At 49.8% G+C, this 14819-nt stretch overlaps 1 protein-coding gene across 4 annotated transcripts in view; it reads left to right on the top strand.

The window, feature by feature from the left end:
• Window positions 1–14819, top strand: part of CHDH (choline dehydrogenase) — a 30072-nt gene that overhangs the window by 597 nt on the left and 14656 nt on the right. For 2 of the 4 annotated variants that reach the window (XM_001173164.7, XM_016941316.4), the window contains exon 2: window positions 4830–4900. The gene's annotated coding sequence lies outside the window, so the exon portion shown is untranslated. Of the gene's footprint in view, window positions 1–264; window positions 1108–3849; window positions 3966–4829; window positions 4901–14819 lie in introns of those variants that run through there. The other 2 variants (XM_016941315.3, XM_054680681.2) reach the window with 2 other exon arrangements.

The following is a 14819-nucleotide window of genomic DNA, read 5'->3' as shown; positions in this document are numbered from 1 at the left end:
GTAAATGTCTGTTTCCACCAAGTGAGTTCGGACAGCAACACCTGGGGCTCCCAAAGCGGAAGCCGTCAGCACTGGCGATTTGGAGCTGCGGTTCTCAAGTTTCCCTGGCCCGGGATCTCTAGCGCCGCCTAAAATGAGATCCAGACGGCAGGTCCGGGTCGGGCCCGGGATCTGCATTTAACGAGCCTCCACCCACGCCCCCGTAATTCGTGGGTGGGTGGCCCAGGGACCATCCTTTGAGACACAGTGGTTTGGGGGAAAGTTCACAAAAATCAGCTGGGCTAACAGTGGAGTCACAGAGGCTGGAACTGCTGCTTCAGCCCCCTCGGTTTGCAAACGACAGGGTTGTGGTGACCAACTCAGGGCCATTTAAACTTGTAGGCAGAATTAGCTCCATTCTACAGATGAGAAGACGGAGGCCTAGAGAGGGGTATGGAACTTAGGGGTGTGTTGTCAGCTGGTGAGTGGCTGTATTGAGTCAAGCAGCTGTTTTAGCTGAGGCCCTACTTGTGTGCCAGGCCTGGCCCACCTGCCAGCTTGATTAAGACTTGCATGGACTGGGGATCAGCCAGGGGGTTGGGCTCTGGCATGCATACGTGTGGAGTTGCAGGTAGCATTTTCAGAGAATTGCTCTGGTTCCTGACCAAGGAACTCAGTTGAGGTTGTGGCCGCACCCCTGCCTGGGACTGGGCCACCCTGAACCCCTCATTCCACCTCTCTGAGTTGCTTTGGGCCCTGTGGCCCTTGAGAACATTTTCAGCTCTAATAGTCATCTTCCTGTTCAGCAAATACCTGCTGGGTGCAAAGGTGAACCACACATGGGTGCTGGCTGATGGGTACTCCTGGAGTGAGGATGAGTGCAGTGACAAGTATTTTCAAGGACACAAGTACCCGCCTTGCTGCGGAAGCCCAGATGAAAACAGCCTCGTCTGCAAGCTCAGGATTGTGAACTTTGTCCCATGGTGCTGAGGAACAATGGTACAGGCTTAAATGGTCATCCATTTTTGGTTTTAGAAAGGCCACCTGGTTGGCTCTGCAGGGCAAATAGAGGGCTAGTCCCTCTGAGACGAGCGAGCAGGCAGCCATTCACTAACATGCGTTCATTCCGTGAGTATCTGATTCTGTGCTGTGGGCCAGGCTCTGGGCTGTGCTGGCTTTTCAGCTGTGTGCCAGGGCAGGCCCTGCTGTGAGCTTGGTGTTGTTCGGCACACAGGCTTTGAGACAACCGGGGTGCAGAGGTTAGGCCTGGAGACAGGGTTCATGAGTCAGACTTTCTCAGGGGGCAGTGGAGAGGAGAGGAGGATAGAGCCCTGGGGAGGAGAGCTTGCCTGAGGAGGTGGGGAGGTCTAAGGGGCTGCAGCAGGAAAGCCCAGTAGTGAGGGAGGAGCTCATGGGGTCAGATGGGGCAGAGAGACCAAGGGCACTGAGGCTGGTTGGTGGCAGTCACAGGAAGCCTTGGCAAGAGGATAGGGGAGGGGGTTTTGTAAAAAGAGAAGGGCTGAGGTTCTTTCTCCAGGGGAAGAAGTGTCAGGTGAGGGTGGTCTGGAGGTGGTTGAGCTGTAAGAAGGAGGAGTACTCAGGCAGGGGCTGCCAGGCAGAGACCCAAGACCCAGGCCAAGTGGCTTTCCTGCTCTTCTGGGTTCAGAATGACACTGCCCTGGCCCCCTGGGGCTTAGGGATGGGGTGATACCTGGTTCAGTTCCGTAGTTGGGGCTGTGGAGTGGAGGAGAGGGTGTGAAGGGCCCTGTAGCCACAACTGGAGGTTGAGGTGGGCAAACAGGGTGTGTCTGCCTGTCCCCTCGGGGGTTTTCCCCCCTAGCTCAGAAGGCCATGCCTCAAGTGGCCCTGCATGAGAGGTCCCAGGTGGCCTGCCGGAAGGCACACAATTTATTTGGCTGCCTAAGCCTGATAACTTTGTGGCTTTTTGAACTGGAGGCTCTGGCAAGTCACTGCTCTTCTCAGAGCAGTTTCCTTTTCTGTAAAATGAGGTGGTGATAGGGGCGATGAAGTGATTTGAGTCTATGAGAGAAGCGACCTTTGGACATTTTCTGACCTTCTCCCTTCAGTCATAAATTCTGCTAGGTCTGGGTTTCTGAAAGAGCTACCAGACAGTGTGCCTTCCTGTCCGGGGGGCTTTGTAGGTGCTCATTAAATGCTTGAATGGATGAATAAATTAACACCTACCTTCCTCCAAGGCCAGTGCCTGAGCCTGCCCACCCAGGGGAGCTGGTTTGAACTTCCTCCTCTTTCTTCACAAGCAGAGCAAAGGTCAGGGCCTCTGCCAGAGCCTGGAAGATCACTGGGTCAAGTACCCATGGCCCTGACCCAGACCCTGACCCTAGGGACAGGCTCTGTGCAGCCACAGCGTAGTGAGATGCCTGGCTTCCAGACCACCTGGTTCTGTGACTCATTCACCGTCTGTTGGCCTTGAGTGAGGCTCTTAGTCTTTCGGAACCTCAGTTTCTCCATCTGTAACATGGGGCTGACATCAGTTCTGCCTCCCCAGCAGGGCTGTTAGGAAACTCAGAAGAAACAGCAAAACAGCAGATAGGAAAGCAAGTTGAAGGATTTAAGAATGCTGTGTAAATTTAGGGGCAGGAGAGGCAGAACCAAAAAAAAAAAAAAGAAAAAAAGAAATTCCCTAGGACCCAAGAGTCACGGTAATCCCCAGATTCTGTCATTGTTATTCAGACCTTTGCTTCTTTGCCTGATCCATCCCTGGGAGAACAAGGCCATCAGGGTTGTTGACATGTCCTGCGGGTCCAGCCTCCACCCACAAAGGTGGAATTTTCCACTTGGTTCTTTTGCAAATATTAATCAAGGCCCTGGCTGGTCAACAGTGGATTCATTGTCTCGTGAAGAGTGAGCCGTTTCTGGCACATACTGGCTGTCTCCCAGGGCCCCTGGTGGTGAGCCGGAGCTGGGAGAGGAACTGTTGGGAGCACTCCTGGCCTCAGTGCTCCCTCAACCCCATGTTCTCCTCCAGCTGGTTAAGCTTGGCAGGGTCAATTTTAATGCCTGCTTTGAGGGAAAGACCCTGAAGCCACTCTGAGTGCTTGCACCCCACTGTTCCCAGCAGGGCTACAAAACACATTTTCTCTGCTCTAGTAGGAGGGGCTGGCCCAGGAAAGCCCGCAGACTCAGGCTAGGTGTTAACTCAGCGTTAATCCCACTCCTCCTGGTTCCTAGGAGAAACCCCTTGAGGTCACATACATGTGTTCTGTTCATGGCTGTGGTCCCTGTGCCTTGTCTCCTGGGTACTTGCATTGATTTTTACATTGTTGTTATCACACTGGGGTCTCAAAGAAAGCCTCGGATGCAGAGGAGACAGGTAATGTTGTCGTTCTCTCAAAGCTCCATCTGTAAACAGGGGTGATGAAGTTAGCCTCATAGGGCTGCAGGGAGGACCACCCTGTCACCCTACGTTGGGCCCTATGTTGGGCACCTGCAACAGGATCGGTGGTATATTTTTTGATCCATGATACTTGAATTTATTTGTTATTAATAATATTATGGGTCGTAGATGTAGCATCACATTCCACACTTTATGGAGGAAGCAACAAGATGAGTGAGGCTATGTAAGAAGAGGGAGGATGAAACTCAGGCCAGCTGTGAACTTGATAAAATCACTATGTGGTTTGGTTTTAGCTTTGCGCTTTTCTTTTCTTTCTTTTTTCTTTTTCTTTTTTTTTTTTTTTTTTTTTGAGACAGAGTGTTGTTCTGTTGCCAAGGCTGGAGTGCAGTGGTGCAATCAGCTCACTGGGCTCAAGCAACCCTCCCAAGTAGCTGGGACTACAGGTGCACACCACCATGCCTGGCTAATTTTTTCTTTCTTCTTTTATTGTTTAGAAATGGGGTCTTGCTATATTACTGAGGCTGATATTGAACTTCTGGCCTCAAGCAATCCTCCTGCCTTGGCCTCCCAAAGTGCTGGGATTACAGGCGTGAGCCACTGCGCCCAGCCTGTGAGTTTATTTTATAACTTTATATTTGTGATTTGTGTGTGTGTGTGTATCATAGTTAGAACAGTGATACCATTTTCAGGAGCACACTAGAAACCTAGGGCCATGGGTGCAGGTTGATGTCTTACACTAGTCCCAGCTCCTGATTAATTTCAGTACTTTAGTGATAGAGTGATTTCCAGTTGATACAAAGAAGCAGTCAGTTTTTCAAACACTCACCTTGCAATCTTAGGACCCTCTGTGGTTAAACCCACCCAGAAGTTCGAAGAGGAAACAGCAGTGGGCATGTGTGTGAAAATTGGCTGGCTAACCTTGGCTGGCCAAGGTGCTTTGACCAGCAGGGGCACCCAGCACACAACCTGGACCTTGCAGTGAGCTGTGAACCTGCCACTGCAGTCCAGCCTGGGTGACAGAGGTGTCTGCTGGAAGTGGCTCTGCTTGTACTGGTGTGGAAGTGTGCCAATGAGCGCAGAAAATCAAACAGGCTTTGCAGCGCCTGTGATGTGTTTATAGGAAGTACTGGAGTCGGCGCAGCAGACGGTGGGGAGGGAAGATTTGTCCTGGCATCTGTGGCCAACGTCCTAAGCTGATGGATTTGGGGTCTGCAGGGGTTCCATGTCTGGTCCATAACAGTGCTTCTCAAGCTCTCCATGGTGAAAGACTAGATGACTGTTTTTAAAATTTTAATCTTTCATGGGCCAATTTTTAAAATATGATGAAAATTGTTATAATAAAATTGAAGATATATAAAAAAGATAAGCCCATTATCTGCTTATTAGACTCAACAGACATAGGTTGCTGTGTCAAATGATAAAACTGTTAAAGTTTCTACCCTCTGACTTTTGATTCTGTACTTATCTCTCTCAGACAATCACAAAGAGTGCGTAGGCCAGCCCCGGTCACAGAGTGCACCGTATCCTGTCACTTCTGGATGTGAGGTGGGTATTTTTTAACTGAGATTTCAAAAAGATGGGTTAAAAGTTTACTTGAAAAAGGAAGCTGGCAATGAGCATTTGCAGAACACCCCAAACTTCTGGGGAATAGTTGGAAATCCCTCGCTGTCGGCCAGGCCCTGTGCCACAGAGATGTTCCCACCTTTCTGCTTTCCTTCACTCCTCTGGTGGGATCTGAGATTTCAAACAAACAACAACTACAAAAATCCTTTTTATCATGGAAGATTTGAAACCTGTATAAAATTAGCCAGAAGAGATGATGGAGATGGGAATTTTGTGTTCTCTTCACATAACTTTGTTAGCATCACCTTGTGGGGGTCCTGTTTTGTATGTCCCCCTAATCCCTAGGGTGATTGTAAGCCAAATCCTAGATAACTTTTTTTTTTTTTTTTTTTTTTTTTTTTGGAGACAAGGTCTTTCTCTGTCATCCAGGCTGGAGTACAGTGGCAAGATCATAGCTCATGTAACCTTGAACTCCTGGGCTCAAGCAACCCTCCCACCTCAGCCTTCTAAGGAGCTGGGACTACAGGTGTCTGCTACCATGTCCAGCTAATAAAAAAATTTTTTTGTAGACATGGGGTTTCACAATGTTTCCCAAGCTGGTCTTGAACTCCTGGCCTCAAGCAGTCCTCCCACCTCCACCTCTGCCTCCCAAGGTGCTGAGATTACAGGTGTGAGCCACCCTTAAATATTTACCGTTAGAAATAGTTGAATTATTCTCTTCTAGTTATTTTGAAATGTATAACAGATTGTTAACTACAGTCACCATACTGACCTGTCAAATACTAGATCTCATTTCTTCTATCTAACTGTATATTAGATAATTCTTCTATCTAACTGTCTATCTTTAACCCTCCATCCTCCCTTCCCTTCCTGAACTCTGATAACTACCCATCTACTCCCTATCTTCCTGAGATCCACTTTTTTAGCCTCCCCACCATGAGTGAGAATGTGATTTTTGACTTTCTGTGCTTGGCTTATTTCACTTAACATAACGACCTCCATTTCCATCGGTGTTGCTGCAAATGACAGGAACTCATTCTTTGTGATGGTTGAATAGTACTCCATTGTGTATATGGATCACATTTTTAAAAAATTATTTGTCCATTAATGGGTACTTAGGTTGATTCCATGTCTTGGCTATTGGGAATAGTGCTGCAGTAAACATGAGTGTGCAGATATCTCTTTGATATATTGACTTCCTTTCTTCTATATACCCAGCCCAGTAGTGGGATTGTTGGATTATATGATATTTCTATTTTTAGTGTTTTGAGGCATCTCCATATTGTTTTCCACAGTGGCTGTACTAATTTGCATTCCCACAAACAATGTACAAAGGTTCCTGAAAGGGTGAGTTTAAACAACATAACTGCAGAATCATAGTCATGTCTGACAAATAATGATATCTTGACATCCTCACATACGCACTCAGTGTTCAGATGAGCAGGGTCCAGTGAAGAGCAGCACATTCTCATGGTTGGATCTTGTTCCTCTCACAGCCTGTAGGCTTCCCTTCCTCTCTCTCATCTCTCTCTCATTTATCCATTCTATACTTGGACTTATTGTTGAAGAACTGTGTGGGGTTTCCCTGCACTTGGATTCTGCTGATGATGGACCTTTGCAAGTTGCTCTGACCTTTGCGTTTCTTGTGAGTCGGTGGATTGATCTAGAAGTGTGATCAGATTCAGGTTTGAACTTTTGGGCAAGGATGTTTTATAGGTGGTATTGCATTCTCCCGTTCAGACCCCTGCCTGGACTATACAGAGAAGTCGATCTTTTAATTGCCTCATGTGTGTGAAGTCACCTTGGTGAGTCCCCAGCTGACCCTCGCCCATATCTTTTTCTCCTTCTGCTGGTCCGGGCTCCCCCCTTGTTCTGACATCACCCTGGCTACTCTGTGGAGAGTTGGTTCTGGGGTAGCCTGAGGAGGCAGCACTAGTAGCAGGGACACTGCTAGTATGTTGTGAGGAGGGTCCCAGTGGAGATGATGGGGCCTGATCCAGGTGGTGTCCAAGGGGTGGACAAAAGTGGGCAGATTCTGCAGCACCAGCCTCATCCTTATGAGAGAAGCTACTACCCCCTAGGCCTCTGCTTCTGTGTCTGCTTTTCCTCCCTGGATAGTGCATTTTTATATACCAGTCACATGACAAGCGTTTATTGAGTGCCTGCTGTGTACGTGGCTCTGGGAGCTTCTAGCTCTCCCCCACTGCTGTCTGTAAGTGAATGCACATGGCAGGAAGAGCAGCTCCGTGATGGGCTCTGCCAGGTGGGAGCTTGGTAACTCCTGGCCTCTGAAGCCTGCCCATGAGGAGAGCCTTCATCTCCCCTGGAGAGGGAACAGCAGTTGTCTTTCTCTTGCTGCTATGTGACTGCATAAGAGCTGGGACACCAGCGCCTTCTATCCCCTCGGTCTGCCTCTGGCTGTGCTCCGGGTTACCCGTACCCACCTCCCTACTTTCACCCGAGGCCCTCTGTGCTGCAGATCCCACTCACCCAGGCATAGTGCAGCCCGGAGTGCAGGGAGTTCACATCTGGAGCACAGTGGCCAGTCTTCCTCAGGGGCCAGCCTGAGGCACTGTATCCCCCATCCCCTAGTCTATCAGGTGCTTGACTCTGGGAGGGGCCCCTAAGGGATTCGGGTCTCCCCAGCAGCGACCTCTGTTGTACCCTGCCTCCTACCCATGGCTGGGCGCCCGCAGCACCTGCACAGACTGGATCCACAGACACGCCTGCAAGGGAAAAGAAACAGTAGGTGACCCTGAGGAGCCATCCGTGGAGGTTGAGCGGCCTGGGCCCCCCACCCTTGCCTGGGTGTTAGAACTCCAGGTTTCCAATCTTACATTCTCTTTTTTTTTTTTTTTTGAGACAGAGTCTCACTCTGTCGCCCAGGTTGGAGTGCAGTGATATGATCTTGGCTCATGGCAACCTCTGCCTCCCAGGTTCAAGCGATTCTTTTGCCTAAGCCTCGAGTAGCTGGGACTACAAGGCATGTGCCACCACACCCGGCTAATTTTTGTATTTTTAGTAGAGATGAGGTTTTGCCATGTTGGCCAGGCTGGTCTTGAACTCCTGACCTTAGGTGATCTGCCCACCTCAGCCTCCCAAAGTGCTGGGATTACAGATGTGAGCCACTGCGCCTGGCCTCCCACCTTACATACACTCTGCTTTTGGTATAGACCACCGTGAAGGTTTTAGAAAGTGGTGAAGCAGCTAGAGAGTGGAGGGATGTGTGCAGAGGGCAGAGGCCTGGAATGTGGAGCACAAGGTTCCCAGGCTGAGGAAGCACCCACAGTGGGGCAGCAGAGGGGAGGCAGGAGGGCAGACTTACTTCGGAGGAGCCACAGGCATCAGAGGTGCCCGCAGAGGCCAGCGCCCACGCCTTACCAACAGGAAACCCCTGCCCTGGGTCACACGGTGGGGCCTGGCAGAGCTCTGATGCGATGTCAGACTTCAGGGCTCCAACTCGGGTTTTTTTGGCAGCCTGTAGCCTCAGCCCAGTCCCATCTGCCCCTTTTTACCAAGAGGATCCAGAGGGCAGGTGGGCTACGCCCGAGCAGCCAAGGCACAAGGGGCCAAGTGGTATGGCCTCGTCCACACTGTCCAGAATCATCTCCCAGGTAGCAGTTTCCAATTCGGTTGTTAATTATGTATCAATATGTGGGAGATGAGATTCCTGGGAAGAGAAACTTGACACTAAAGAAAATGCTTTTTTTTCTTTCTTTTAGAGACAGGGTCTTGCTCTATTGCCCATGCTGGAGTGCAGTGGAACAGTGCTAGCTCACTGCAGCCTTGAACTCCTGGGCTCGAGTGATTCTCCTGCCTCAGCCTCCTGAGTAGCTAGGACTATAGGTACACACCACCATGCCTGGCTAATTAAAAAACAAGGTTTTTTTTAGAAAAAATTTCTGGGTTTTGCTGTGTTGCCCAGGCTGGTCTTCAACTCCTCAACTGCATCAAGCAATCCTGCCTCAGCCCAGAAAATGCTTTCAAAAAATTGTTTTAAACATTTTAATTGAGGTGCAACAGACATACGAAGTATCCATCATGTTGGTTTTGATCTGTGTGTATGCCTGGGTAACCATCACCAGGTCTGGATCCAGAACATTCCCAGGGGGTGCCTTCTGTTGGTCCTGGCACAGGTGTATGAGCTCAGCCTCCACATCTCAGACTGCCCAGGTTGGGTTTGCTGTAGGCCACGTGCAGCCTCATCCCCTGCATGTGTCCCCTTGGCCAGCATGACGCAGTGCCAGCCTCAGGCCAAGCTCAGCACATGGTGGGAGGCAAGGGCGTGGAGCCCTCAGCCAGGGATGTGGGCTTTCCACAGCTCATCTCACTATTAGCCTGTTGAGGTCCCAGTAAGTGGCACAGAGAAGTCCCAGGATGGATGTGGTCAGTGGTGAGGAGGGCAATCCATGCCTGAGGGAAGGTGAGGAGTGAGTAGGTGAAAGGAGGTTAGGACCTGTACCTGGAGGAGAGAACAGCATGTGCAAAGGCCCTGGGGAAGAAGGGAAGGTGGACCATGCACCTGGATCCCAGGGAGTGATGCTCACAGTGGGATGATGGCTACAGAGGCCGGGGCCTGGCCTGGTCGGGCTTAGGACAAGAAGGCCTGGGGGGCCATGAGGAAGCTTGTCCCACTGTCTTAGGGAGATGGAGGCCTGGGTTGGGGGTGGCATGAGATTCCTGTGAGAGGAGGAGCAGCTGCCCAGGGTTACTCCCTGGACCACCACCGCCTCTGGGCCCAGCCAGGTCTCATTCTCAAACTGGGATCCTTCCCACCCTGGGCCACTGTACTGCACTCCCCTCAGCCCACCACAGGGCTGGGTATTCAGACGGTTGTGCTCCTGGGAGGCTCTGCTGGGCTGTAGGAAAGCAGCCAAGCCTTCTTGGCTTGAGACCCCTGGCATGGGAACTTGGTGTCTTGCACCTTTTTGCATGCTGACTATGACCTTTTGGCTTCTGTGATGTGGCTTTGTTGTTTGGGCCTGTGGTGGAGGGGGTCCTAGCCTTTGGCTTGACATGGGGCAGGGGCTCGACCTCTTCAGGCTCGTTTCCCTCTCTGTGACATGGGGCTGATGGTGACGGAGTGATGATGAAGACCCTCCACCCCACCCAGCATCTTTGGTGACTTAAATGTGATAACCCATGTGACGTGCTCAGCAGGGGTAGCTGCTCCTGTTAATATAACTCAGTTTGGTCCCATGGTTTAATGGAGCTGTATGATCAGATAAAGGCAGCCACAGAGCAGTGTGTTCTTACCCACACAAAGCCCAGCCTAGCATGTAGGGAATCTTGTTCGAGGTCTCACAGAGATTGCAGGTCAAAGCCAGTACTAGAAGGCCAGATGGAAAAAAGCAGGTGACCTGCCCTGAATCCTCCTTTGGCGAATGACCCCCAGATGGGCACAGGTGGCCATGGCCCTTACCACATGTTTTGCAGTTTCCCCAAAAGACTGTCATCATCAGCCTGGCCTGTGGGCACAGTGACAGGTGTGAAGGTCAAGTGTAAGCCTGGGGCAGTGCTGACTTCAGGGTGCCAAGATTCAGGGCTGTAAAGTAACTTTCTGGGCTTTGAAGCTCATGAGTAGCTGAGCTTTGTGCTAGGCCTACCTGAGCCTTGTCCACAATGGGCTATGGTGGCCACTTTTTAAATGTGTTAACAGGGTCCTTTCGTGTGGATGGACTCACTTTTTAATGGGCAGTACCCTATTAGGGGAGTGTTAGGTTGTTTATAATTCTTTGCCACTGTAAACAACACAGGGACAGGGCCCTTGTGCTTGTTTTTCTATGGTCGTGCAGAGCACTCTCTTGATTAAATTCCTGTAAGCAGGATTGCTGAGACAAAGGGCTATACCTTTAAATTGCATCTGTTTTTCTGGAAATGTTGACATGCTCCCAGGTTGTCCCCAAAGTGGAATCATTATTTATCATTGGCCTTGTCCAGCCTGAGCTCCTCAAAGGCTGAGCAAGTTTGAGGCATCATTTTGCATGCAGGACTAGGCTGGTGTGGCTCGGCCTCTCTCCAGAGTTCTGTCTTCTCCTCTTGGGTGATCAGTGAAAGCTAGGACTGTAATGGCCAAAGGATCTAATCCTACAGGGCACAGTACACTGCACTGGCCAAGAGCTAGAAAGAAAACATGTGTGCACACCAAGATGTGGTGAGGAAGAAAGTGCTGCTGGGAGGCCTGTGCGAAGGGCCCTTTCAGGAAGCTTCCTCAGTACTCTAGCTGTGCGACTCTGCAGGCAGACGTGTTGCAAGTATGGGTATTCCTGGAATGGTGTGTAAGCATCTTCTTCTGGGCATGATCCTTTTGCAACTTCACTCTACCAAAGTTATAAAATGTCTTGTGCAATTGGCCACATGCTCAAAATTACATGGAAATCTGTCTTGTCATATAAAGCAATCCGTTTTCTGACCACAAAATGTAGCAAACTTGTCAATAGCAGTCTTTGGCTCCTTTTTTTTGTTTGTTTTTTTGAAAGAGTCTCACTGTGTCCCCGCAGGCTGGAGTGCAGTGGTGCAATCTGGGCTCACTGCAACCTCTGCCTCCCGGGTTCAAGAGATTCTTCTGCCTCAGCCTCCAGAGTAGCTGGGATTACAGGTGCCTTGTTATGCCCGGCTAATTTTTTTGTATTTTTAGTAGAGACAAGGTTCACCATGTTGGCCAGGCTGGTTTTGAACTTCTGACCTCAAGTGATCCACCCACCTCGGCCTCCCAAAGTGCTGGGATTACAGGCCTGAGCCACTGCGCCTGGCCAATTTTTGACTACTGATTTGAGAATTTGAAATGAGAATTGTTAGCTGATGCTACAAAGGGCTATGGCAATGAAAGCCACCAGCCATAACCAGTAGGAGGTGGTGGCCCCCGTGTTTGTTACTCCTCTCTCTGCTTGATCCACCCACTGTGGCCATCACTGGCATTGGGGGTGGGGGTTTCGAGTTGACCAAAGCCTTGCCTCCCACACAGTGGCGCTACAGGGACCAGGTGTCCAACACCAAGGCCAGCCGGCCAGATGGAAGGTGAGGCTTGGTGGGGCTGCCCAGTGCTGCGGGAGGACTCATGTCACATGAGTCTTTCCCTCTTGACTGGAAGGTAGAGCAGGCAAAAGTCTCTTCTTCCTCGTGCATGGCAGTTGGCAAAGCCACATCTTCCTCTTCTGGTCCAGGCACTAGACTGGGCCTGGACATGGTTGGTTTCAGGAAACAGAGTGGGCTGGGAGTGCAGGCACGCAGAGTCAAAACGGAAGCCTTGGATGTTACCTCACCAACTTCAGACCCCACCCATGGCAGGGAGGACTCCGACCCCAACACACGGAAATGAACATGCATGCTATCCTGTTTTTCCCTGTTCCCATTCCTGCCCACCTTCCATCCTGCCAATGCCAGGCAGCTCCTTCCCTGCCCAGGCAGCCCAGGGAAGTGGAAGGGGCTGCTTCCCTGGAACTCCTGCCTCACACCAGTCAGTCTGCCCACCCACCCAGCCTGCGGGCCTGAGAGGGCACTATGCTAGCAGCTTAGGAGTCCCTGTCCTCAAGGAGTTCCCTTTGGGTAGCAGGCCCCTCCCTTGTGTGGGGAGGGTGGGAGTATCAAGGGGAGGTGTTGGAGCAGAGTTGTGATACGGGGTGGGGTTTTCAAATGACTGGGACCCGGAAGAGTAAGTGACCTGCTGCCACCTCAGGAAGAAGGCGTCTGTCTTCACTCCTACAGGGTAGGCTTGCTGCCCCCTGGCGAAGCTCCTGTTTTGCCTCTTGATCTTGTCAATTTTAATTATTGTTGTTTACTGCAGACCTTCTGTAAAACTACACAACAACAAACACACATGTGCCTGTCATCTAGATCAAGAAATAAAATGTGATTGGTGCAAATGAAAACCCCCAGGAATGCCTCCCTGCTCAGAGGTTACTACTACCCTCAAGTTTCTCTATACCTTTCCCCTTCATAGATTTGATTTACTTAACAAGATCCAGAATTCAATTGCATGTAGGATTTTGTTGGTGATTTAACCATTTTAAGCGTAATTCAGTGGCATTAAGTATATTCACAATGTTGTACACCCATCACCACTATCCGTTTCCAATTTTTTTTGCATCACCTCAAACAGAAGCTCTGTTCCCCCAAACAATAACTCCTTGTTTCCCTTCCCCTCATCTCCTAGTAACCTCTAATCTATTTTCTGTTTCTATGGATTTGCCTATTCCATAGAATCATACAATATTTGTCCTTTGGTGTCTGGCTTATTTCACTTAGCATAATGCTTTCAAGGTCCAGCCAAGCTGTAGCATGTGCCAGAATTTCATTCCTTTCTAAGGCTGAATAATATACCATTATATGTACATACCACATTTTATCTACTCACCTGTTTTTTTTGTTTTATTATTTATTTATTTTTTGAGATGGAGTCTCGCTCTGTTGCCCAGGCTGGAGTGCAGTGGCGCGATCTCGGCTCACTGCAAGCTCCGCCTCCTGGGTTCACACCATTCTCCTGCCTCAGCCTCCCAAGTAGCTGGGATTATAGGCACCCGCCACCATGCCTGGCTAATTTTTTTGTATTTTTAGTAGAGGCGGGGTTTCACCGTGTTATCCAGGATGGTCTCAATCTCCTGACCTCATGATCCGCCCACCTTGGCCTCCCAAAGTGCTGGGATTACAGGCGTGAGCCACCGTGCCCGGCCCTACTCACCTGTTGATAGACATTTGAGTTGTTGCCACCTTTTTGCTGTTGTGAATAATGATGCTGTAAACATTGGTGTAAGAATATCTGTTCAAGTTTCTGCTTTCAGGTTTTTGGAGTATATACCTAGGAGTGGAATTACTGAATCACATGGTCTGTGTTTAGCTTTTTGAGGAACTGCTAACCTGTCTTCTACAGAATTTGCAACATTTTACATTCCTACCAGCAATGTGCAGAGGTTCCCATTTCTCCATATCCTCATTAACACTTGTTACTTTTCTTTCTTTTTTTTTTTTTGAGATGGAGTCTGGCTCTGTTGCCAGGCTGGAGTGCAGTGGTGCCATCTCGGCTCACTGCAACCTTTATTATAGCCATCCTGATGGGTGTGAAGTGGTAATTCACTGTGATTTTGATTTATAGTTTCATAATGATTAGTGATGTTGAGCATCTTTTCATGTGTTTATTGGCCATTTGTGTTTCTTTCTTAGAGAAATGTCTATTCAGGTCCTTTGGCCATTTTCTATTTGAGTTGTTTGTTGTTGAGTTATAGTTTTAAACACATTCTAGATATTAACCTCTTATCACATATATGGTTTGCAAATATTTTCTCCTATGGATTGTCATTTCATTCTTGAGAATGTCCTTTGATGCAGTAAAGTGTTTGATTTTGATGAAATATAACTTTTCTACAGGTAGGGTGACACAAGCACCCCTGTGGCCACCAACACTGGGACTGTGCTGGGTCAGACCTGAAGTCAGCACAGGACTGGGTCTTGCCCAAGGCCTGCTGTAACCACTACGTGGCTACCGCCTGTATTCACACAAGGCCCCAGGGCTCTACAGTTAGCCAGCGGTGAAGCCAGCCAGGCTTGTGGCCTTTCCTTTGGGGCGGCAAGTTTCCCCAGGCCCTGGGCAGATAGAGATGCTTTCCGGGAGCCAGGTACTGGAGTCAAAAACATTAGAAAGCTACCTCGTGTTCTATTCTACTGTAGCTGAGCTGGCACTCACACCGTGTGACACAGTCCTTCCCACTTTTCCCTTTCCACAGGCAGAGGAGCCTCACACCATGGCGACCACCACAGGCCCACAGGGAGGACTGCCAGGATACCACCAGCATTCACTTAAGGCCCAAGGGCTCTTCAGTCAGCTTGTGGTGAATGCTGCCAGGCCTGAGACTCACCCTTCAGGGCAGTGGGCTCCTCTCTGGCCCAGGGTTGGTCCGGAAAGGCCACT

Source organism: Pan troglodytes, chromosome 2 (assembly GCF_028858775.2).
Source record: "Pan troglodytes isolate AG18354 chromosome 2, NHGRI_mPanTro3-v2.0_pri, whole genome shotgun sequence".
Classification (NCBI taxonomy): domain Eukaryota; kingdom Metazoa; phylum Chordata; class Mammalia; order Primates; family Hominidae; genus Pan; species Pan troglodytes.
Note: the sequence above shows the minus strand (reverse complement) of the source record. Positions and strands in the feature narration are given on the sequence as shown.